Source organism: Camelus ferus, chromosome X (genome assembly GCF_009834535.1).
Source record: "Camelus ferus isolate YT-003-E chromosome X, BCGSAC_Cfer_1.0, whole genome shotgun sequence".
NCBI classification, from domain to species: Eukaryota; Metazoa; Chordata; class Mammalia; order Artiodactyla; family Camelidae; genus Camelus; species Camelus ferus.
Genome location: NC_045732.1, coordinates 54,829,450 through 54,855,980, shown reverse-complemented (window position 1 = coordinate 54,855,980; position 26,531 = coordinate 54,829,450).

The following is a 26,531-nucleotide window of genomic DNA, read 5'->3' as shown; positions in this document are numbered from 1 at the left end:
TGTGTTGATTAGCATATAATGTATAGAGATACTATTTTTAAATTAAGGAAATGGGAGGGGATAAAGCTATATAGGAGCAATATTTAATATATTATTGAAATAAATTAGGTAGTAATCAAAATTAGATTGCTTTAAATCAAGATATGAAATGTAACTTTAGGGAAATCAATAAAAATTAACTCAAAATCATACAGTAAAAGCAATGAAAAAGGGATTAAAATAGTACACTAGAATAAAGCAAATTAACACAAAAGGAGCAATAATGGAAAAATAGAGTAACAAAAATACATGAGACAAAGAAAATAAACAGCAAAATGTCAGATGTAAATTCTACCTCACCCATAATTGCATTAAATGTAAATGGACTTAAACACCTTGATTAAAATCCAGAGATTGGTGAGGGAATTAAAAAACATGATCCAAAATGCTGTCCCTCCTGTGCATAAGAGGTAACTTCTGCCTAATTGCATTGAGGTGGGACATCTGTTCTGTCCTGATTTGGACTCAGACTAAAAGCATTGGCTCTTTCTGGGTTGAACATGCTAGCATTTGGGTTGAAACTACACTATCATTTCTCCTGCATCTCCAGCTTGCCAACTGCAGCTCTTGAGACTTGTCAGCCTTCATGAACACGGTAAACAACTACTTATAATAAATCTATTCCTCAGGGAGTGGCCCAGAAGGCAGAGTAGGAAGACCCGGAGCTCATCTTCTCCCACAGGCATACCAAATTAACAACTATTTACAGAGTGACTAACAATCCATGAGAATGACCCGAAGACTAGCAGAAAATAATTTGAATTTCTTTGACTAAAGATATAAAGAAGGAACCATAATGAGTTAGATAGGAGGGCAAGAGATGCATTATTGTCGGGATCCATAGCCTAGGATTGACAACTCACAAATGACAAGATAATTACAATTGCAGAGGTTTTACCCAGGGAGTGAGGAGTCTGAGCCCCACATTGGCTCCCCAGCCCAGGGGCCCTGCACCAGGAAGATGAGCTCCCAGAATGTTTGGCTTTGAAGGCCAGTGGGACTTACTTATAGGAGAGCAAGAGGGTTGTGGGTAATAGAAACACCAATCTTAAAGAGTGCACACAACATCTCACATTCCAAGACTCAGGGCAGAAGCAGTAATTTGAAAGGAGCTTAGGTCAGATCCATGTGCTAGTCTTAGAGAATCTTCTGGAGAGGAAAGAGGTAACTGGGACTCACATGGGGACATAGATACTGACAACAGCCATTTGGGGGAACTTATCCTACAAGGACATTGGTGCAGGGAAGTGCCATTTTGGAATCTTCCCTCTAGCTTATTAGTGATAGGACCCAATCCTGCCCACTCACAGGCTGGCACAAATCCTAGGACACTTCAGGCCAACCAGTTACCTGGGTGGTGACAAAGCCCCATCCTCCAGCAGGCTGGATGTTGTAGACTCCTTAAGCCTTCAGCCACCCGAGGACATGGACCTTCCCAAAGGAGGGCCCAGGATCTGGCCCACCTATCTATTAGTGGGCCAGAATGAGCCTTGGGACCCCTATGACCTCTGTAGCCAGCCACCTCATGACCCAGTCCCATCCACCGGCTGGCAGGCACCAGGGCCAGGATTCCCCAGGCCATGCAGCCAGATATAACTAGAACCAGCCCCATCCCACATGTGGCCAGCAGCCTCCCTTCAAGGCAGGGCATGGCAACCAACTGGGATGGGGCCAGCCACACCTACAAGCATGCCTACAGTAGTCAGCCCAACACAGCACATGGATCCATGCAGCCCACATAGATGGAGTATATAGCTCTGGTGACCAGAAGGGAGTACACTGCTGGGCCCCACAGAACCAGGTAAATATAAACAACTGACCAAATACAAAGAAATAAAAACAAAAAGTAGAAAAAAATAAAGTGACAGAGGAATATGTTCCAAATGAAAGGGGAAGATAAAACCCCAGAAGAAGACTAAGTGAAATGGAGATTAAGCAATCTACAAGGTAATTACTAAAAGATACTTAAGACATTTGAGAGAAGAACAGATGAACAGAGTGAGAAGTTTAATAAAAAGTCAGAAAATATAAAGAAGAACCAGAGCTAAGAATACATTAACTGAAATAAAAATTATGCTAGAAAAAAATCAACAGTAGATAAGATGATGCAAAGGAATAGACCAGTGAACTGGAACACAGGAGTGGAAATCACTCAAACTGAACAGAAAAAAGAAAAAACAATTTTAAAACATGAGGATATTTTTGGGATATTATCAAGTGCACTAACATTCTCAGTATAGGGGTCCCAGAAGGAGAATAGAGAAAGAAAGGTGCAGATAAGTTATTTGAAGACATAATAGCTGAAAATCTCCCTAACCTGGGAAAGGAAACAGGCATTAGATACAGGAAGCCCAGAAGGTCCCAAACAAGATAAATCCAAAGAGATACCCAGACACACTGTGATTAAAATGGAAAAAATTAAAGACAGATAAATAGAGAATCTTACAGGCAATAAAGAGCGAATATTAAAAGCAGCAAAGGAAAAGCAGAAAGTTACATTCAAGGGAACTCCTATAAGGTCATAAGCTGACTTTTCAGCAGAAACTCCAAAGGCCAGAAGGAAGTGGCACAATATATGTAAAGGTTTTATCATAAATGGATGTTGAATCTTGTCAAAATATTTTTCTGCATCTCTTGAGATAATTGTATTACTTTTACTCTTCAATTTGTTAATGTGGTGTATCACATTGATTGATTTATGGATATTGAACCATCTTTGAGAACCTGGGATAAATCTCACTTGTTCATGTATATGATTCTTTTAATTTATTGTTGGATTCAATTTGCTAGTAATTTGTTGCAGATTTCTACATGTATGCTAATAAGTGATATTGGCTTGTAATTTTCTTTTTTGTGTGTATGTGATATCTTTGTTTGGTTTTTGTATCAGGGTAACACTGACATCATAGAGTGAGTTCAGAAGCACTCATCCTTCACAATTATTTAGAACAGTTTGAGAAAGATAGGTGTTTCTTCTCTAAATGTTTGGTATAATTCACCTGTGAAGCCATCTTTTCTTGCACTTTTGTTTGATGGGAGTTTTTCTTATTACTGATTAAGTTTCATTCCTGGTAATTTATCTATTCATATTTTCTACTTCTTCCTTATTCAGTCTTGGGAGGTTGCACATTTCTAGGAATTTATCCATTTCTTCTAGGTTGTCAATTTTATTGGTGTATAACTGCTTTTATTAAACGCTTATGATCTTCCATTTTTCTGTGGTGTTGATTTTAAATTTTACTTTTTAATTTCAGATTTTACTTATTTATACCCTGTCTCTTTTTTTCCTTGATGAGTCGGGATAAATGTTTATCTTTTTTTTCTAACTTTCCAAAGAACCAGATCTTAGTGTCTTTGGTCTTTTCTATTGACTTTTCATCTCTAGTTCACTAATTTTTGCTCTGATTTTTATAATTTCTTTCCTTCTACTAACTTTGGTTTTTGTTCATATTTTTTCTAGTTCCTTAGGTGTACAGTTAGTTTGTCTATTTCAGATTTTTGTTTTTTCCATGTACAAAAATAAATTCAAAATGGATTAAAGACTTAAATGTAAGACTGGAAACCATAAAACTCCTGGAAGAGAACATAAGCAGAACACACTTTGACATAAATCATAGTAATATTTTTTGGGTAGGTCCCCTAAAGCAATGGAAATAAAAGCAAAAATAAATGAATGGGACCTAATTGAACTTGAAAGCTTTTGGACAACAAAGGAAGCCATCTACTAAACAAAAGACAACCTACTGAATGGAAGAAAATATTTGCAAATTATATGACTGATAAGGGGTTAATATCTAATATATAAACAGCTCATACAACTCAATATCAAAAAAATCTGATTAAGAAATGGGAAGAAGACCTGAATATACATTTTTCCCAAGAAGACATATAGATGGCAAACAGGCACATAAAAAGAAGGCAACATCATTAATCATCAGAGGTATGCAAATTAAAATCAAAATGAGATATCATCTTATACCATTCAGAATAGCTATCATCAAAATGAACACAAATAATAAATGCTGTCAAGGATGCAAAGAAAAGGGAACTTTTGTACATTGTTGCTGGTAGTGTAAATTGATGTAACCACTATGGAAAACAGTATGGAGGCTTCTCAATAAACTGAAAATAGAGCCACCATATGACTCAACAATTCTACTCCTGGGTTTATATCCAAAAAACCAAAAACATGAATTCAAAAAGATGCATGTACACCCCAATGTTCACAGCAGCATTATTTACAATAGCCAAGATATGAAAGCAACCTAAGTGTATATATATATATATATATATAATACTATTCAGACATAAAAAAGAACAAAATTTTGCCATTTGCAGCAATATGGATGGACTTGGAGGGCATTATGTTAAATGAAATGTCAGACAGAAAAAGATAAATACTGTATGATATCATTTATATGTGGACTTTAAAAAATATAGTAAATGAATGAAAATAACAAAAAAGAAGCAGACTCACAGATATAGAGAACAAAGTATTGGTTACCAGTGGGGAGAGGGAAGAAGGAAGGGCAATATAGGGATAGGGGATGAAGAGGTATAAATTATTAGGTATAAAATAGGCTACAGGGATATATTGTATAATACAGGGGAAATAGCCAATATTTTCTAATAACTATAGAGTATAATCCTTAAAAATTGTGAAACACTATATTGTACACCTGTAACATATATTATGCAGCAAATATACCTCAATAAAAAATAAAATACAATAAGACTAGTTTTGTGATCTTGGAGGAAAAAAAAATCAAATAAGCCAATTTAAAAATGGGCAGAGGACCCTAAAGGACATTCTTCCAAAGAAGATACAGATGGCCAACAGGAACATTATTAGATGATCAACATCACTAATCATCTGGAAATGCAAATCAAATCCACAATGAGATATCACTTCAAACCTGTCAGAATGGCATTATCAAAAAACAACAGATAACAAGTGTTGGTGAGGATGTGTAGAATAGGGAACCTTTGTGCACTATTGGTAGGAATGTAAGTTGGTGCAGCCACTATGGATTAACAGTAAATAGACTCCTTAAAAAATCAAAACTAGCACTGCTATACCATCCAGCAACTGCATTCCTGGTTACTTATCCAAAGAAGATGAGAATACTGATTTGAAAAGAAATATGCACCTCATTGTTCATAGCAGCACTATTTACAATAACCAAGACATGGAAGCAACCCAAGTGGCCATCAACAGATGAACAGATAAGAAGATGTGGTGTATATATATATATATATATATATATATATATATATATATATACAATGGACTATTATTCAGACAAAAAAATGAATGAAATCTTGCCATTTGTGACACCACGGATGAATCTAGAGGACATTATGAAGTGAAATAAGTCAGACAGAGAAAGATAAATACTGTATGATTTCACATATATATGGAGTCCAATAAACAAAACAAATGAACAAACCTAACTAAACAGTAAGAGAGTCATAGATACAGAGAGTAAACAGGTGGTTGCCAGAGGAGTGGGGTGGGATGAGGAGAAAAATAGGTGAGGGAAATTAAGAGGCACACACTTTCAGTTTCAAAATAAATCAGTTACTGTTATGAAATTTACAGTGTGTACAGTGTGAGAAATATAGCCAATAATTATGTAATATCTTTGTATTGTGACAGATGGTCACTAGACTTATCATTGTGATCATTGTGAAACGTATAGAAATATAGAATCACTATGTTGCGTACCACGGAACTAACATAGTATTGTAGGTCGATTATATTTCAAAACAAGCAAACAAACAGAAAGAGATCAGATTTGTGGCTAGCAGATGAGGGGGTAGGGAAGACAGAATTAGATGAAGGTAGTCAAAAGATACAGATTTCCAATTATAAGATAAATAATACTAAGGATGTATTGTACAACATGATAAATATAATTAATACTTCTGTATGTTATATATAAAAATTGTTTAAAGAGTAAATCCTAAAGTTTCTCTTAGCAAGGGAAAACAGTTTTCCTATTGAATTTTGAGTCCATATGAGATTATGAATGTCCACTAAACTTACTGTGGTAATCATTTCATGATATATGCAAATCAAATCATTATGCTTTATACCTTAAACTTATACAATGCTATATGTCAATTACAGCTCAATAAAACTGGAAGAAAAAAATCTCTCTCTCCCTCTCTCTCTATATATATATGTATTTGTATATGTATAATTTCTATTGATTTTTTTTGAGAACTTAAGAACTCTCACTAATACAACAATTAACTTCATTTTTTAATGTTGAAAACTGGATTCTTTCTCTCATTATGATCATGAACGAGAGAAATACAATGGATTTTGCCACTTCTCTTGAACACAGTACTGAAGATTTTAGCCAGAGAAATTAGGAATATATTGAAATAAAAACATCCTTACTTGAAAATAATACAACTACCTCCACTTATAAAGGACATAAACTTGTATATAGAAATTCCAATGGAATCCACTAAAAAACTATTAAAGCTAGTAAAGGAGTATGGAAAGTTGAAAGTTAGAAGATCAATATACAATATCAACTTTACATGTATACATTGACAATGAACAAATCTGATAATTATAATAGTTAACTTCTCAATGTTCACAGTGAGAATTCAACCCACTTACCACTGATAGATGTTGACTTGGAGGCACGTAGTCAGGTGCGTGTTCCATTGAGAAACTCACTGCTTCAGGAGCAATGGCAATTGGCTAAAAGCAAAAGTGAAAAACCCATTATATAAAGCTAAAGTGCTATAAAAAGGAAACCATGGCTGTTTATAAAAGGCTTAGACATCCTTATAAGCCTTTTAATATTTTTATGAAAAAAATTAGAACATAAACTGTTCACATGTACAATGATGATTACATAAACAGTTAACATTTATTGAGTACTCCCTATATGTTTGGCAGTATTCAATGTTAACTCCTCTAATCCTCACAACAACTCTATGAGTTAGGTACTATTCCTATGCACATTTAACAGATGAGGCCCAGGCTGGAGAATTAACTTGGCCCAAGTCACACAGCTAGTAAGTAATGGAGTTGGGATTTGAACTCCGGTAGTCTGATACTAGAGCCCACAGTTTTAATCACTAAACCCGTGTACTAAATATAGGAATTTAAATGTATATTATAAAGATATGAATGGATTTATTTAGCAATCCTTGTATAGTGCTTACTACATGCTAGGCTCTGTATTTAGTTCTTCAAAAATATTAACTCACTTATTATGGCTTAGTGTCATATTAATATTGCCTCAATACGGACATTTGAAGAAATATACTATGTATAAACACATTGGATCATTTTACATTCCATTCTATTCTTGGAGGAAAAAAAGTGTAAAATTAGTACACTTTAAAAAAGTGAATATAAGTGGAAAGAAGAATTTGTCAAAAATGGGGCATTTATATGTGTTGAAAAATCAACTAGAGGGTATATAGTTAGATTAGATTATTTCTATTACCAATTCAAAGCTGAGTTTAAGATATTAGTATCTAAGATTATATGAAAAACCTTGACCTTAAAACAGCCTGAGTAGATCAGTTCACATCAGAATTAAAAGCACTAAAACTAGTCTGTGATAACACTATGAAGCAGGCAATGTTTATCTCAGGTGATTTCTGATTACTTTCTCTTTTCACTTTCTCCAATATTAATTTCCTATGTCTTTTAGACTTCCTTGATGCACAGCATTTGGAGCCAGTGGTTTTGAGTCCTGGCTTTGACATTTGTAAACTGTGTTCCTTTGGGCAAGTAAAACTCTTTAAGTCTCAGTTTCCTCATTTGTAAAATAGGGATACTGTTAATATCTTCCTCACATGGCTCCTGTGCAGATTGAATGAGATAATGCAAATAAAGTGCTTTGCATGTAGGTGCCACAAACTAATACTTAACAATATTTGTCTTCAGAATATGAAGAATACCACCAACTAAACCTTGTGACATGTCAAGTAATAAAAAATGTTGGTGGAGTCCCTACTGTGAAATATGAGGGGTAAAATTTGGACATGCTTTTGGGAATTCAAGTCTATTTTCCTTGATGGGTGAGTACCAATGGCATTAATTAGAGTATTTCAATTAAGACTAACAAAGCCTTAACGTATATATAAAAACTAATTTAAAATTTTGTTGATTCTTTGATACTGTGAACATTAGCTAGCCTTGTGAGATCTTCCAGCTTAGTTGTTAAAACTATCCTCACCCATTTAGCGTAGTGACAGTTGAATTCAATCATACTTGTTGACTTTAGTAGTTACAGTGATCTAATATCACCTTTTGTGTTCTTAGCAGGATTTCTCAAAAGAAAGCCAAAGTTTGGATAGAGTAGAGCTCATTTGATAGGTTAAATATCCTTTAATCTGCTGAAATGAAAATTTATGGGTTATAGCTTTGATAAAGAAATCTTAGGGAGAGAAATCAGGGGTTTCAATCATTATTTTATCATGTTTGATAAACTGAAGCCATACACTAATTACTTTACTAAAATATAGTGGGAGAATTGAAAACAGCAGTTCACAGATTTTACTACTCCAAGGCTGAATACTGAAAAAAACACAGGTGAAACTGGCCCTTAAGATGCAGGTTGATGAAAGAAAAGAATGACACCTTTTAACGTTGGAGAGGGCTACATTTTATTTTATTTCAGCTCAGTACAAAAGGGTTTTCCTGCTCTTCATTCTTCCTCAATCTTACCTTATTTTGAAATAAATAATATGGATTAAAATTAAATGTCAGGTCTGTGTATGAATTGGAAAAAGTCAGGAAGGATATGTATTATATGGTTAACAGTGACTACCTCTGGGAAGAGGGACTTTCATTTTTTACTTCACACAACTTAAAAAACGTTTTGTTAAGCCAAATCAATAAATCATTTGAAAATAAACTCTAAAGTCTAATTTCATCTGCTAAGGAAAAAAATAATTCATATTCAGGCTAGAAACAAAACACTTTAAACCCTGTTTAGTATGTCATCTATAAATGTATGTTATTTATATATGATATATAATGTATATTATACATTAATCATATTTTATAATATAGTTGCATATTATAGTATATCATTTATTATATACTTGTTATATATACTATATCATATATACATTCTGTATATATACAATCATATAATATATACAATTTGTTTATAACTACAGAAATAAGCAGGTACCTTTTTTTTCCCTTATTAGCAGCAAAATTTCAAGACTACAGATTAGTGCTTAAAAGTTTATGATTTTCATTTGTTTAGCTGACAAATTTTCCCTTTAAAAAAGTTGCTTATTCCTCTTTGTTTTAAATCTATTATGTTAACTAATAAATACACTATACTACTAACAATCAACAAAATTCAGCAAATTGTTTTCTTAATAGATTGTTCTAAGTCTAGTTCTGAATCTTAGCACACATGTAATATAATCATCTAACAAAGATTAGTATTGATGATACTTATTATAAGTGAAGAGACACCTAAAGCATTTTTAAAAGAACAAGCTACTTCTTAAGACTAGGCACTAGGTAAATTTTCACAAATCATCCACTAATTAGATTACCAGCATCTCAAGGACATAAACCATATGATGTTTATTTTTGTTCCTTATTCCTAGCACATAGTAGGGGTTCCATAAATGTTTGTTGAACTAACCTGAATAATAAAGTTAAAGAACTGAAGTTGCATTGATATAAAAGAAATGCATCATAAGAGTCAGAAATACTATAAGAACTTCTAATAATGGAAACATAAAAAATAATCTTGCAGTGAAATTTGGAAAAGGGCATTAATACCATATGGCCCAACAGAAAGTGTCAAATGTTAATATATGTGAACATCCAAACAAAATTTAAGAGCTGAGAGACACTGGAGATGACAACCTAAATTTTTCTCTTTGCAGATAAGAACATTAAGACACAGATATGATAAGCAAATCACTCAAGGTCACACTGTAAAAGAGATTACAAATATCGAAACTTCAGTTACTTCATTTTCTGAACCAATTATGACACATGGTTTGACAAAGGATAAATGAATAGTACACAGAAGAAAGGATCTGATAAGTACCAAAAGAGGTACTGATACAGTGTTACAGGAATCAAACCAAAAGCAAATTCTTTTCAGAGAAGTGATGCAGTGTAGTTAAGAATAAGGAACCTAGAACTGGAACACTAAAGTTCAAATCGCATTCAGATACTTTTTGCTGTGTAAACTTGAGCAAGTTCTTCAGTGTCTGTGTATCTAGTTTCTCATCTATAAAATAGGGATGATAATAGCACATATTGCTGTGCATTATTGCAAATTAGCTCATATGTAACTGGTAAAAGGGGAATGGTGTCAGGATAAATTTGAAATTGTGTTACACAATTTTTCAGTATGTTATTTTTTTGAAGTTATCAGGAGCAAGCTTTATCACAATTAAAGAGAAAGCTTTAGTAATATATGAAGACATTATGAAAGTGTTTAAAATCCCACAGAAGTACCTCCCTTTATTCCTAGTAGGGTCTTCAAAAACCAATCTATTTTCCTCTATGTTAAGTTGTCTAGGGATCTGGAAGTAACACTTTCCCTTGTGTTAACAACAACAAAAAATTTTTGTAGGTTTTCCTTTGATCATATTTTTTTAAATGTAGATAAAACTAGTACCTATTGAAAGTAAATTTCTTTAAGGATCAATATCTTGAAAGAGAAAGTATGAGCCCCAAGATATAAAGGTGTTAAATATGGACTGATTATTTTAGACTGTATATACTAATGGAGATTTAAGTGTACTAATATTTTTTATTAGGAATAATTGTTATTGTTAGGATTATGGTTACCAAGCCCCAACCTTATTTTTCCTACATTTCCATTATTTTTAAGAGCAATTGTGTAGAACATGAAGAGCTTTAGTTTTTTTAAAATCAACACATATATGATATTATAGCAAAATGCAGTTATTCAATAAATATTAGTAATTATTATTCTTGACAAAGGATGATTAGAAAAGGTTTCATGAAAGATATTATTAACTGGGCTTAAAAGAATGATAAGAAATTAAAGAAGTAGAAATTGCTGAGAAAGATTTCAGGAGGAAGTAGCATGAACAATAGCATCAATGGACAAGGCTGTAGTATACTAAGGCTGGTGAGTTTATTTTATTTCCCTGATGGGGAACAAATTATGGGATATGATATTAGAAATGTAGGTCAGTTCTGAACTGTATGACAGAAACTAACAAAGCTTCTTTTGGCTTCTGAAAAAAGGTCACTTTTCATTTTTCAAGGTAATTTATTTGCTTACTCTAGATCCAGGTATAATGACTGTTCTGTTAACACTAATATCATTTTATTTTCCATATCAGGACTTTGATTTCAAGGTTGCCAAAATGAAAATGAGCTATTTACTTTGAATCTTTCTGCAAATTTGCAAATCATTAAACTTTTCCCAATTTAGCAAAATCTAAAATACACAACTTAAATGGGATCCAGAGACAGAAATACAGGATATTTAAATGCATAAAACAAACTTGTATAAACAAAGCAAAAAAACAAATCAACAAATTTCTATCCTTCCAATTCTAGTACAGAAGAATTCAAATGCTAATATTTTCCTGCTCCATTACATACCTCCCAGCTTTCTAGCTCCTTATCCAACTTTTAAGTTCTGATTTTCAATCTTGTAATTTCAATTGGACTTTCAGTGCTGCCAGTCTATATTTTTTTTAATCCTGATTCCCAGTCCCTCAAAAGCCATGCCAAACCTTTACTCCTCTTTTCAAGCCATCCAGACGACTCCCACTACCCTCACTCTTAGAATGTGTCCATGCTTTATGAAGATATACTAACATAATCTTTGCTGATGCAACAGTATATTTTACTTGCAAGAATATGAATGAATAAACATCCGTATTTTGTTTAATGGGTATTACCCATATTGGGTAAAAATAGAAATGAGGGAGCCTACTTTGGTTGCTATTACATCATGTAAAGATTAAGTCAAAGGCTAATAGACCTACCTTGTAAACAAACATGAAAATCCTTAAGCCATATGTGCCTATTTTCTTTCCTTCTCAGTGCTTTAAATATCCCACATCTACTTGTTAATTGGATGGTATGATTTCCATGGTACTGAAAAAAGAAATCTTTCTAATTTTCTCCATAATTTTATCTCATTTTAAAATCTAACATTTCCAACAGCTTTACAACTGCAACTGAAAGCATTCATGTACAATTTAAAAAAGGTAGCTGGTTGACACAATTTCTGCTAATGAATCTGATGTAAATATTTTTTTAATTCCTCAATTAACAGCATTCCACTTTGCCCAAAATTCTATACTTACAATAAAGAAAGCTTTTACTTTACATAAGCAGAATATTAGATACCATGTATTTAATGTTATTCCAAAATCTCAAAATAGACAATAGATAGTTAAAATATTTCAAAATTAGCTGTACATGTTGTTTTGTGTCTGAACTTCTATGTTACTCAGTTAATAACTTTGATTTGGAATGCTGCTCTTCTTTAGTGAATATGGATGGAACTGACATTAATTAATCTGGCAGAGTGGGAACCATAACAATTCTTGCCTCCAGAAAAGCAATGAGAGAACTAGAAAAATGATAAGAATCATATTTTTCAGAACTCTGAAAAATAACCAAAGATTTGCAGCAATCACGAAGAATTTACTCAAGAAAAATGGTAGAATCTCTCTAAGGACAGCAAGCTCTGTGGCATTTTTCACTTGTCCTAGACTCATTCCACCTGTCTATGGTAAATTAATACCTGAAATCATTGTGAAACCAATATCCTAGTAGCCTCTAGAGGAGGCAAAAAAGGATGGAGCTATTTCAAAGTCCTATTTCCAAAGAACTGTCATTAATTGACCTCTCTGATAGTTCCACTGAAGATCTCACTCAGAAGACTATCTTTATTTACCTGACTAGGAATTCATTCATGAAACCTTTTCCTTGGGGTATTTATTGAAAACAATGAGAGGCAATATTTAACACTGTGACCGTCAGAGGTGGTAGATAGCAGCTGAGGCAAATGATAAACTAATCAAAGAGCTTCAAAGGAAAAACTAGTGAATAATACGTTCATAGGAGCTTTGATAACCCTCAATATATTCATGAGGAATCTAAAAGGCCTTGGGTATGCATATAGTTGTGTGCATGCCCATGATTGTGAACATACTCAGGGAAAACCTGAGAAGGCCCTAAGCTCTCACTTATAGCTGACATTGGGGCTCCAGGAAAGCATACATGAAGGTTAAGGCAGAGTTGTCTACTGCCTACCTGTGTGCTGAAGGCATGCCCAACATACACAGAGGCTCTCAGCAAAGAATGAGATTAATTTTTTCAAAGCCTTTAAGGAAGTTTCTGTGCAATCATTAGCTGACCACTAAACTAAGCGAGCAGGAACCTGACTGATAACATACGGCAAAGATAAAGATTTAAAGAATTAGTTCAGAGAAGTCTCTGAGTAGACAAAGAACAATTAAAAATAAAAGAACATAAGGAGAGAGGGGAATCTTATTTCCGAAGTAGTTACATTATATTAAAATGTCCAGTTTCCAAAAAAGGTTATGAGAAATTAAAAAAAAAAAAAAAGCATGTGGCCCACACACAAGGACAAAGGTGATTAATAGAAACTCTTCTGGGGAAGCCCAGGACTTACTTGACAAAGATTTTAAAACAGATGTCTTAAGTATGTTCAGTGAACTAAAAGAAACTATTTCTAAAGAACTACAGGAAACAATGAAAATGATTTTACCCAATAGAGAATACATACAGAGATTGACATTATTTAAAAAAAAAAAAACCAAATGGAAACTGGAGTTGCAAGGTATAACTGAAATGAAGAATTCATTAGAGTGGCTCAATAACAAATTTGAATGTGAAGAATAGAGAATCAGTGAACTTGAAGATAGTCAACTGAGTATCAATTCTTAGAAATTTTTTAAAGAATTTCAAAAATTGAACAAAGTCTTGGAGACTGGTGGAACAATGTTAAGTGTACCAATATACACATAATAGGAGTTCCAGAATTAGAAAAGAGAGAGAAAAAGGCAGAAAGTTTATTTGAAGAAATAATGGTGAAAACTTTCATATTTTAATGACAAATATTAATCTACACATCCAAGAAGCTTAATAAACTCGAAGGAGGATAAAATCAAAGAGAACCCCACCAAGACACATCATAATTAAACTGTCAAAACCAAAGAAAAGAGAGAATCTAGAAAAGCAGCAAGAGAGAAGTGACTCATATGTATGAGGGACAGTTAGATTACACCTTATTTCCCAGAAACCATGGAGGCTGGAAGACATATTTAAAGTGCTGAATTAAATAGTCTGTAGCCAAGAATTGTGTATTCAACAAAACTTCCCTTTAAAAATGAAGAAGAAATTAAGATTTCCAAATTAAACAAAAAGTGGGAAAAATTTTCACTAGCAGGTCTCTCCTACAATAAATACTAATGAGAATCCTTCAGGCTGAAATGAAAGGATACTGGACAGTAACTAAAATCTACATGAAGAATAAAGAACACCTTTAATGGCAACTGTGTAGGTAAACATAAAAGATGTTACTAATGTATTTTTGTTTGTAACTTTTTTCCTGTGTGATTTAAGACAACTGTATACAGCATTAATTGTAAATTTAAGTTGATGGGCACACAATGTGTAAGATACAATTGTGACAACACAATAATAGCACAGAGGAAGCATGAGGGAATTGAGATATATAGGAGATACGTTTTGTATACTCAAAATTAAGATAGTTATCACCCCTAGAGAAACTTCTAGGAAAATAACTAAAAATTAGAAAGAAATAGAAACAAGGGGATTAAAATGATACTTTAGGAAAAATATATTTAATGCAAAAAAAGGCAGTAATGGGATATAAGGTTGATTTAGAAAGCATTAGTAATATAAGAAATAAATGGCAAGTGTAAATCCTACCTTATCAATAATTACCTTAATTGTACATAAATAAACATTCCAATTAAAAGGCAGAGATTGGCAAGATGGATAAAATGAAAAATGTGATTTGATTATATGTCTTCTACAAAAGACTCAGTTTAGATTACAAGATACAAACAGGTTAAAAGTAAAAAAATGGAAAAAATATATATGCCATGCAAACAGTAACCAAAAGAGAGATTGAATGACTATATTAATATCAAACCAAACAAACTTTAAGACACAAATTTTTACTAGAGACAAAGAAGAACATTTGATAGCAAAAAACATTAAATCTATCAAAAGATAAAATTATAAACATATATGTCCCTAACATGAGAGCTCCAAAGTGCCATGAATATGGATGACAGGTGGTTACTCACACCAACTTAATCATTAAGTAGAAAGAAATTTCCCTGATATGAAGAGCAAATTCTCTTTAAGATTCCTTTAGAATGTGTTGCTAACAGATATGCAAACTCATTTTTTTAATGCATTGTATATAACTGTGGAAATAAAGATGACAGCAGTGTTTTGCAACTACTTAATTTAAAAAACAGAAATAACTGTTTGGCACTGCTGTCTGATTAAGCAACCTCTTTGATGTTTTAGTGCTCAAAAGGGGAGAGGGTCCCTGGGGGACTGTCCTTTACTAAATTTTTCTTAAGGTTCAAATAAAAAAATTCATCAACTACAAAAGCAAGAGATAAGAACATGCTGATTTAAGCAGAGAAACACACACACACGAGTGCACACACACACGCGAGTGCGCGCACACACACACACACAATATACGTAGCTTACTGATTCAGAACTTCAAAGTATATTTTCACTCATTTAAATAAAAACAGAAATATCAATATAACACTACAGTTGAATGATTTTCTACAACATCACATGCTTCATAGAAGGGGTAAGATCATTATTATTCCAGCTACACTCTCCTACTAATGGAAACCTCAAAATTTTAAGTTATCCACATTTGCCCACTGCAAATAAACAATGAGCTTGAAAATTTCAGTGACAAAACTATCATTTCAGTCTTCTATACAAAAAGAATTTCATTAACCTTTTGCAGAGACCACCATTCACTTTCAACACTACCCAGAAATATATTTCACTTGGACTAGACAATGAGAAATAGGAAATTATATATATTTTTTCAATTTGAGCATTACAGAACTGAATTATTCCTGCTTTCCTTAGCTCCTCATGGTTCTATTCTCCATGCTCCATGACATAGGCCCTGGAGGATATCAAAGGGTTCTTCTTATTCCCCAGTATTCTTTCCTAATCTTAGAGATCTTAAATTTAATGTTTTTCCCACTTGTCCAGGACTCCCTCCTTGACTGGCTATATCATTAACCATATAATCTAAGCTTTCTAGAAATGTTGTTACCTTCTCCTGTCGGATATAGGAATATTCAGATTAGTTAATATCTTGGATCTATAATATCCCTCACCACAAGCGGATTCTGCTATCACAATATATTCTAGCCCCCAAATCATCAAATGCAAGGGTTTCATTTATGTAAAATATGTTATCTCTCTATGACATCAGTGCAAATAATTCAAAGTTCTGAATAAGTTTATTTGAAAAGGAAATGTAAGAAACAGCTTTGGAAAAAGACCAGCTGAGTAGTATCAGGCACCAGTAAAATGTAAATAATAAAATTTATTTCAAAAGTTCAATAGAAACAAATATATTCATTTGTTATCAAGTAAATTTGGGGATTCATTGTCTTCAACTTCCTTTACAAAAGAAACAAAACTTTGACCGCAAAGCTATTCAAATATATTGGTGGGCACTTCAAGTAATCAATCCAAAATGGCCAGGACTGGAATATTCCTCAAAATAGAGTAAGATCACAGGTAATCTCATAGGAGTTCAGTGATTTATCCTTGGCCACAAAAATAGTAAGGCAAGAGACATGACTGAAACCCAGGTTTGAGAAGTTCTGAAGACTATGCTCTTGATAGACTGTACCAGTGATTCTAAAAGTATGGCCCTTAAAGCACAACCATCAGTACTAGCTGAGGACTTGTTAGAAATGCAAATTATTGGACCACACCCCACATCTACTAACTGGGAAACTATGGGGTTGGGGCTCAGCATTCAAGTTCATTAAGAATTGCTCTCAATGAAAACGATACATCTCAGCCAAAAAGAAGGAAGGAAAAACAAAGTATTTCTCATAGAATGTAATTCACACTAAGCATGTGATAAATATAAAAAAATTCTCAACAGCAGTGAATAAAATAAAAGGAAAGATTAGAGATACAGTAAAGAAACGAGTAAACTCTTTTTAAACAGGGTAAATTTAGGCCAGCTTTTGAATTCCCCATGATAATCTTCAGTATCTTCATCTTGCCTTTGATGTGAGCACTATCTCCATTTTAATATTTTATATTGCTTTTAAGCAGTTTGATATTTAACTGGACATAATATGCCTATGAAAGAGATTCTTAAATTTTATGTTATTAAAATACATACACTGCATTAAATCAGGGCTATTTCAATAATTCCTATGAGATTGATGTGTGGTCTACTGTTCACCAAACTAAAAGAAAGTTAAACAAAGCAATTTTTTTATAATACATTATAAGGAATCATCAACTTGTTCACATTTTTAGTGGAGCTAGGTCATTTTTTTAAAGTCATGGCAACCATGAATATAATATTCCAGGTATATTTGTATGAATTGGGTAAAATTTGTAGGTCATCAAAATTTTCTGATGGAAATTGATGCTGGGGTGATACCTATCAAAATAGGATTCAAAATTGAATTCAATAGCAGAAAAATACTGAAGAAACATTCAATATATTAAGCTGATACTGCATTCATCAGGTGATATCATGCTACCTTTTCTAAGAGCCTAGTTCAAACACCTGAAAATTCAGACCAGGCCCTCCATCTGGAAGCATGCATTCTCACAGTATGAGAATGACTGAAAGACTCAGTCAAGTAGTTGTATTCTTGGCAGTCTCATCTAATTGTGTGGTTAGTTTCCTCCCTGTTTTGCCTTAAATAGAGGAAAGATTTGCCAAGAATAGAGGAAAGTATCAGAGATACCCAATGACTGTACATATTTTGGGTGATCTCTGGGCCTAGACTTTAAACTTACTACCATTCTTTGATTTTGTTTTAAACTAAAAACCCTCAGACTCTTTAGTGATACCTGTTGTATATGGTGGTGTGCCTGGGAGTACTTGAAGACACAGGCACAAATTTTTCCTTCATCCTGGAGAGTCATTTTTATCTCATGTAAGCCACAATATTATTTTTATATGACACATATGACTTAAACATATAATTGTCATTTATTAAAAAAGCACTATAATGAAGAAATGTTGATCTTATTCCTTGAAACTTTTCATGATATCTCAAGACTTGAGGTGAAGGAGATACATTTACTTCCATCTGCCTAAAGGCATTTTGCAGGGGGAACTGTGAGAATTACTGAATAATGACAAGTTCCCTTGATCTTTGCAAATAAACAAAAACACTGTCCAATGTGAAAATAAGTTTATTGAAAATACCATAAAAATAAAACATCACTTAAGAGGATTTTCAAAAGTTTATCAAGATAGCATCATGCAGTAGAAAGGACACTATACATGGAATCTGGTAATCTAGGATATAAGTCAGGAAAACTGACCTAAGTCTCAGCTTTGTCATGTAACTTGCCATTGAATTTAGGGCAAGCTTTTTAATCAGTCTGATGCTCAGAGACAGTGGGGCATAGTATTCAAGAACACTGGCTGTGTGGTCAGATTAAGTTCAATTCTTAAGTGATGCCCCTACAGTCAAGGAATGCTAAAGATTGGTGGCAAACACCAGAAGCTAGAAGAGGCAAGGAAAGATTATTCCCTAAAGCCTTAAGAAGGAGCATAACCTTGCCAACATGTTGATTTTGGACTACTAGCTTCTAGAATTATGAGAGAATAAATTTCTATTGTTTTAAACTTTTTATTTTATGGCAATTTGTTATGGTAGCCCTAAGAGACAAATACAACCATTATAAATTTCAGTTTCTTTAATGGTATTTACATTTCACTCAGTCATTGTAAGGATTAAATGGTGTAGTGCATATGAAGTATGTATTGTGTTTATCAAACATTAGGTCTAATTATTGCTGGTTGGCACATTTATAAATGAAATAATACTTCTGGCTCAGATGATTACATCCTGTTGTAGTGAGGATCAAATGAGGGAATAGGTGGGGAAATACTGGGGTGGTAATGCATTCTAAGAGATTTCTAATTTTATGTAATTCTCTATATCTACCATGGAGATGTAATTGGATTTCAATCCTGGAAAAAAATTAGAAATCAATTCCATCAAAGCCAAAAAGGACTATCACCTTTGCTTTGTTATAAAATATCTGGAAAAAAATTTTCTCAGGATTTTCCAAAGAGCATGCAGAGACCAAACAACTTTATTTACCCCTTACTCCAAAATTGGGAAAGATATATAAATTAAGCAAATTAAGTTTCAAATACCCATAAAATAAATTAGCTGTCAAAGGAAGGGACGGGGCTCAAAGTCCAATATTTCTTCTAAACAATTTAAATAAAATACCAAGTAAATAAGTTAATATGATTAACGTCTTAAATAATAATTTGTGTATCCAATTCTAACTGAAATTTGCATATTCTGAATTTGAGATAGTGTGTAATCAGGGAAATGTGCAAAAAATTAAAATCACCATTTCTTCCTTTTTTCTGCCACCCTTATACCATATTAACTATGTACTAAAGCCTTTCAAATGTGAGAGATCTGAATTCACTTAAGTATGAAAGTGTATTTAACTATAATATTTAATAGATAACAAAAATGAAAAAAAGCATTTAAACAGAAATAGCTTTGTTAAATAAAGAGCACATCATTTCCCATAACAGGAAATACTATAACTAAAAATATTTAACCAAGTACCCCATCAGTACATCAACTAATTTCAAGAAATTATTGATTGTACAAAAGTGGGAAAGATCCATAGATTTTTTTGTAATGCATTTATTTTTCCAAAGTTGCTTTTATAATTCTCTATATAATAAATGTTTAGCATAACACTATGGGGAATGCATTAGACATCTTTTATAAAACCATCTATTCAGATCAATCTTATTTGAATTCGAACTTTGTCTTGTTTTAAGTAGATAGATTAGCATATGATGGTTTATTATATTTAATTATTCAATAAAATTTAGTGTTTAAATTATAATTACTTATTTTGAAAATTTAATAAAATATTTTGTTATATAATTATATAATTTATATTAAGTATAATATAATTACAAGATAATTATAAGATAATTGTAAACAGAATAAATATATTATAAATTTAAAAAGCATATTGTTATATATTATATAATGTTTAGACATTGATATATGTATATGAATATATAAATCATATATATATATATATATATATTTGCTGGTTGAGTCACTTTGAATAAATCTGAGCCTCAACTTCTTCATCTACAAAAAAAGACCAAAACACCTCCTCTACCTTCCTTACAGAGTTGATGTAATAATTAGTTACATGATTACATAAACTAATAAATGTCAAAAAAGTTTATGAATATAAAATACTAAAATGTATGAAGACAGATGATGGCAGCAGTGATAATATCAACACCTGACTTATAGATCTCAAACACATTTGTAATGCCATCTCCTCAGAACAGCCAAAGAAGGTTAAGATTCAATTCAATTCTTTGGCTGAATTACAAACGTCGTTAAAGGGAAGTCTATATTGATTAAATTAATTTAAGACACACAAACACATGACAGGCTTTGTATTCAAATTAGAAAATGTGATTTTTGAGAAATATTTATTTGAAAATCATTGCTGATAAGAATTTTTTTTAAATTATGAATTATCCTGTCTGTTTCTTGTCCTTAGGTTTCTTAAACAAATATGATAAAAGTTAATTTAAGAGACGTTAAAAGGAGGAAAAGCAGAATCCCTACATTAAATCCACAAAGACAATATATGTAATGTAGCAGAATAGTCAACTGTACATGAAAACATATCCTAGGAGAACTCCTACACACTGATTGACTGCATGCATCCTGTCACATGCTGGTTTGGTATATTCTGACAAAAACTCTCTCCTTGACCAAACTCTAATCAGAATTCTCTGATCCATTTTTAGATTAGGTCCCATCTTTCAGCATGTCCTTAAGATCCAATTTTAGCACGAATCCAGTGAAGTCAGTTTAGCCAGAAAACCCTACCATTGATACCTGTCACCTTTGATACCTAATAACCCTTCTCAACCCCCATCATCCCCTGGGTAATGTCTGATTACTGTAAAAATGCTTCAGTAAGAATCCTGTTAGGTCAGTTTAACAAGAATTATCCACTTGCCCTCTTAATTTTCCACCCACTCTGCTCCTTGGCTATAAATTCCCACTTTTCCTCATATTTGGAGTTGAAAGCCCATTGCAGTAGTCACTGTACCAATTGCAGCATTCCTGAATAAAGTTTGCCTTACAACTTTAACAAGTGTCATGAATAATTTTTTCTTTACCAATCCCTTGAAGAAAGAGTAGGAGAATTAATTAGTATATATGCGTGGTTAGTTCTACACAAACAAGCTCCTTTCAATATTGCAATGTATACATAAGGAAAATATGTTTGTACAATGGGATTGAAAGAACACTTAGTCTGGATTAAGCTTTTTGGAATTTCAGCAACTTGTAAGAATTCATGATTGAATATAATGTGTAAAGTAAAATAAAATAGAAATTAAGTAAAACATTTTCAGAGTCAGTAAAAAAACACATGTTCCTTTTTATGAGTCTTTATGAATAACTATATTAAAACACAAATCTTATCCTGGAAATTTCTTAAGAATGAAAGTGATAATGAAAATGTTTTATGCAGTTTTTCATTAGAAACACTCAATTAATTTGATTTAGTATGAGTTTTATAAAGCACTGAAATTGTGATAAAGAAAGCTGCACTTTGGGACGGGGGGTACTCTTTTGTAGAAACCCAGGAGCCCTTATTTAAATATTAACTATTTATGTTCAACTATAAAGAACACAATAATAGATCCTCTGAGCCATCTCGGTTAGAATTTATTGCAAAGATTTTTATTTTGGACAGGAAAGTTTGGAGGACAAATATGCCATACCTTAATGGAAGGATCTTGGTAAATAGCATGATGCAATGAAATTGTTTTATCCTAAAAGGTGACTTTATTTTATTTATTTTTATTTCTAATTTTTTTAAAAGGTGATTTTAAATTTGATACCAAATTGCTGTTTGGGGCAAGTTATTTAAACATTCTTCACTTTTCTCATCAGTAAAATTAGGATAATAATAGTTCCTACTTCATAGATCCTTTGAATATACTTAAAGTTGTTAATGTATGTACTGCACTTAGAATAGTGCTAGGAACATAGTATGGAGTATGAGTGCTAGAATTATTATTGTGATTGTTACTATTATTTCAATTTCTTGTTGGAACTAAAATACTTTAAAAACTGAATGCAAAAAGCTGAAATGTAGTTTTCTAGATCCCATGGTCTCCCCAGCTCTGGGTTGTATATTGTAGAGACCACAATGATCCAACATCTATTTTAATTATCTATGTAATTTATTGTTCTATTGACATATAAATCATGTCTCAGTGTCTTTTTTTTTTTTGCCAAGAGAAGTCACTTTTATCACTGTAGGAAAGGGAGAATCTAAAAATATATAAATTATATAAATAACGCACAACATAAGAAAAACACATGGGGAAAGAACAACAGGGAAGGCAATAAGATGCTATTCTAATCTGTTTTTAAAAAGGTCCTGCATCAGAAATTCACAATCCTACCCACTTCTAAAAATATATTTAGACATGTACAGAAGTGATGGGTTTGTTTTTGTGATTCTCTGGCTATGAAAATGTGGAAACTCAATCTACTTAAATTAAGCACTGTTATAAATGTTGCTAGCTTTTAAAGGAAGTTCTTCCACCAAATCATAATGTTATTCATAAGCATCTAGAGAATGAGTTTAATGAGTTTAGAGGAAATACTGATAAACACTATTTATTTTGAGCAGGAATATACTCATCATTCACTTTTCCTTGAAGTAAGAAAATATATTGAGCAATAGGCACATGAAAAAAATGCTCAATATCACTAACTATCAGAGAAATGCAAATAAAAACTACAGTGAGGTATCACCTCACACTAGTCAGAATGGCCATCATTCAAAAGTCCACAAATGACAAATGCTGGAGAGGCTGTGGAGAAAAGGGAACCCTCCTACACTGCTGGTGGGAATGCAGTTTGGTGCAGCCACTGTGGAAAACAGTATGGAGATTCCTCAAAAGACTAGGAAAAGACTTACCATATGACCCAGGAATCCCACTCCTGGGCATATATCCAGAAGGAAGCCTACTTAAAAAAGACACCTGCACCCCAATGTTCATAGCAGCGCTATTTACAATAGCCAAGACATGGAAACAACCTAAATGTCCATCAACAGATGACTGGATAAAGAAGAAGTGGTATATTTATACAATGGAATACTACTCAACCATAAAAACCGACAACATAACGCCATTTGCAGCAACATAGATGCTCCTGGAGAATGTCATTCTAAATGAAGTAAGCCAGAAAGAGAAAGAAAAATACCATATGAGATTGCTCATATGTGGAATCTAAAACAAAAAAAATGAACATAAATACAAAACAGAAACAGACTCATACATATAGAATACAAACTTGTGGTTGCCAAGGGGGTGGTGGATGGGGAGGGACAGACTGGGATTTCAAAATTTGTAGATACTGACTTGCATATGCAGAATAGATAAAGAAGATTATACTGTATAGCACAGGGAAATATATACAAGATCTTGTGGTAGCTCACAGCAAAAAAAAAAATGTGACAATGAATATATGTATGCTCAGGTATAACTGAAAAATTGTGCTCTACACTGGAATTTGACACAACATTGTAAAATGACTATAACTCAATAAAAATGTTAAAAAAAGAAAAGTAATCTCACAATTATGCTAATATCTAAACCAAGTACATATAACAACTGTTTATTTAATGGTTGCTTAATATCATACAGATCTAAGAAGCTAACAAGATAGCTAATTGCTGTTTGGCTGGCTATGGTGTTGTTACACAGACTCTAACACATTCCTGTCAACTATGAAACAGCCTTTGTATGACAAAACGGCTAATGCATATAAATAGAAATAGTGTTTTTTTACGATTTTTATTTATTCGATATTGGTATAATCACAACTACTACAGCCAGAGGGTCAAAAGTGTTTTAAAAGATCATCTCCAGTGAGCATTCATATATAAAATCCACAATAATATTCTAATATGCCTTCTTCTTGTTTGATCCCAAAGAAAAACACAAATTTGGTCTCTCCTAATAAACTCATTGTCAGAATGGAAGACAATTTAAATAATTAGATTCTCAAGTTAAATAGCAGTAAAGAATGAAGTTCAAACAGCCACATTAACAGTCTGATAGTTGTGAAAAATTCTTAAGTTATTGAACAATATACATGTAGATTATTTAATTTGACATTTGAGAACTGAGTTTTCCCAGTTAGGACACTGATCAACCTTGAAGATCATAATAATATCTAAAAAGGAGTCAGAGAAATTTGCAAATAGGTTTTCCAGAAATTCACATGGGCTCATCAAGGAGATTGGCCAGAATTTTCAAACGTTATCTAATCTGCTATTGCCAATATAGACAGGTTGAAAGTTTTATTGTTCTTATGTTACCCTTTTTTCCATAGCTCTGAATATAAGCAAGACAATCTACTGTTTGTATGGTGTGATGTCAAATCCTTTTATAGATTGCCAACATTCTTTCCCTTTGGCTAACACAGAGAATAAAATTCCAAGCCATATATACCTTCTTTTTCAGGATAAAACAACACATTAAAAACCCTTTATAGAAAAAAATATATATTTAGCCAAAGGTTTAGCATTCATTATTATATTATCTGTGAATAGGGCAAAGGTAAGATGACCTCTGATTTAAAAAGAGAATAAAGATCTGAAATACAGTCTTCTGCTTGGAAGATCAAAGACTGGATCCATTTTCTTGCTTTACCATCACATAATATTTTTCCTATGTCAGGACTATACAAATATTTGAATTCTATGAGGTATCTCCTGAAATATTATGACTGAATTATTGGTCCCAAAACAATCTATTGATTTAGACCCAAACTCTGCCAAAATAGTTATTTTGTGCCACATGAACACAGCTTAAATGTTTGTTGCTGTTCTCCACCTTCATGCTCAACTAATCAATAATGGACAATATGTATGTGAGTCTTGTTGATTATGGATCTCCACTACAAGAAGACCTAGCTGTGTATTTTTAAGTTATCAAACAAAACTCTAAGAAGAACAAAACAAACAAAAAGAAGTTTTAATCTATTAATAGTAAACTTCCTGTTCCTATTGCAGAAGTGAGTGATACTTAACAAAAATAGAAAAATTCTCTCGTTAGAGCTCTAAACTGTAGCACCTTCAATGACAAATGGAAAGTTACCATTGAGAAATGCTAAAAACACTGGGCACAAAACAACTTCATCCAACCCCTATGCTGAGACTTGAACAAACTTAGCATGACTTCTAACAGCTTAAGGCCATGTCCTTAGTGTGACCACATGTCCCTTAAAATTCCTGCCTGAAAAGCTCAACACTGCCAGGAGAATTTTGTTCTAGTCAAAACCTGGTGATAGGCTGGTAGGCCCCTGAACCCCCTATTAGAAAAGTTACTTTAAAAAGGTTGCAATTATAAATCTTTTCTCTATCCTTTGAGATGAAATTATTCTATTACCCGGAACTCTATTCTCAAGGACTGGGAGCCATATCCTTGAAATGCAAAGATTCAAGGCAATAGATTTCACTTCAAGTCCCTGTAGGAGGAAAAGGGCCTAACTTCAGTGAGAACCTTTCTCTAACTTGCACCACTACTTTCTGTCATAAAGATATGAGAAGTTTGTTTCTCCTCTGGCCAAGTACCGATTAGCAAACCCAGATGGCCTAGTCACCTGGACCAAACCCTTTTAATGTCCTTCAGTGTCTATTCATTAGCACACTATCAACATTTATTATTATTGCAATAGTTATTACTGAATAAAATCAGTCTTCACAGTTGTTAAATGTGGTGGATACGGGACCTGATTTCCAAGTTTTTTATTTTAAATAGTATTTCAAGAAAACATTTATATTATCATTATCCTTGGAATCACTGGTATTGCCAGTAAACATTTACATGTATGTAAGTTAAAACCCTTGCACTGACAAAGATTTGTTCTGAAAATTTCAAGTATATACAGCAAAAGTGAAGCCTAAAATAATTTAAACATTAACTGTGTTGCCAATAATAAATCTTGTGATTTATCTTTTCCGATAATTACTATAGTAACCTAGCCCAGTCCATTAGCATCCTCCATAGTATTACATGAAACACTTCTATTGGTTCAAAGCTGAAAATTGATATATGCAGGTTGCCTCAAAATTATAAGAACACTTAATATGTTGGTAAATT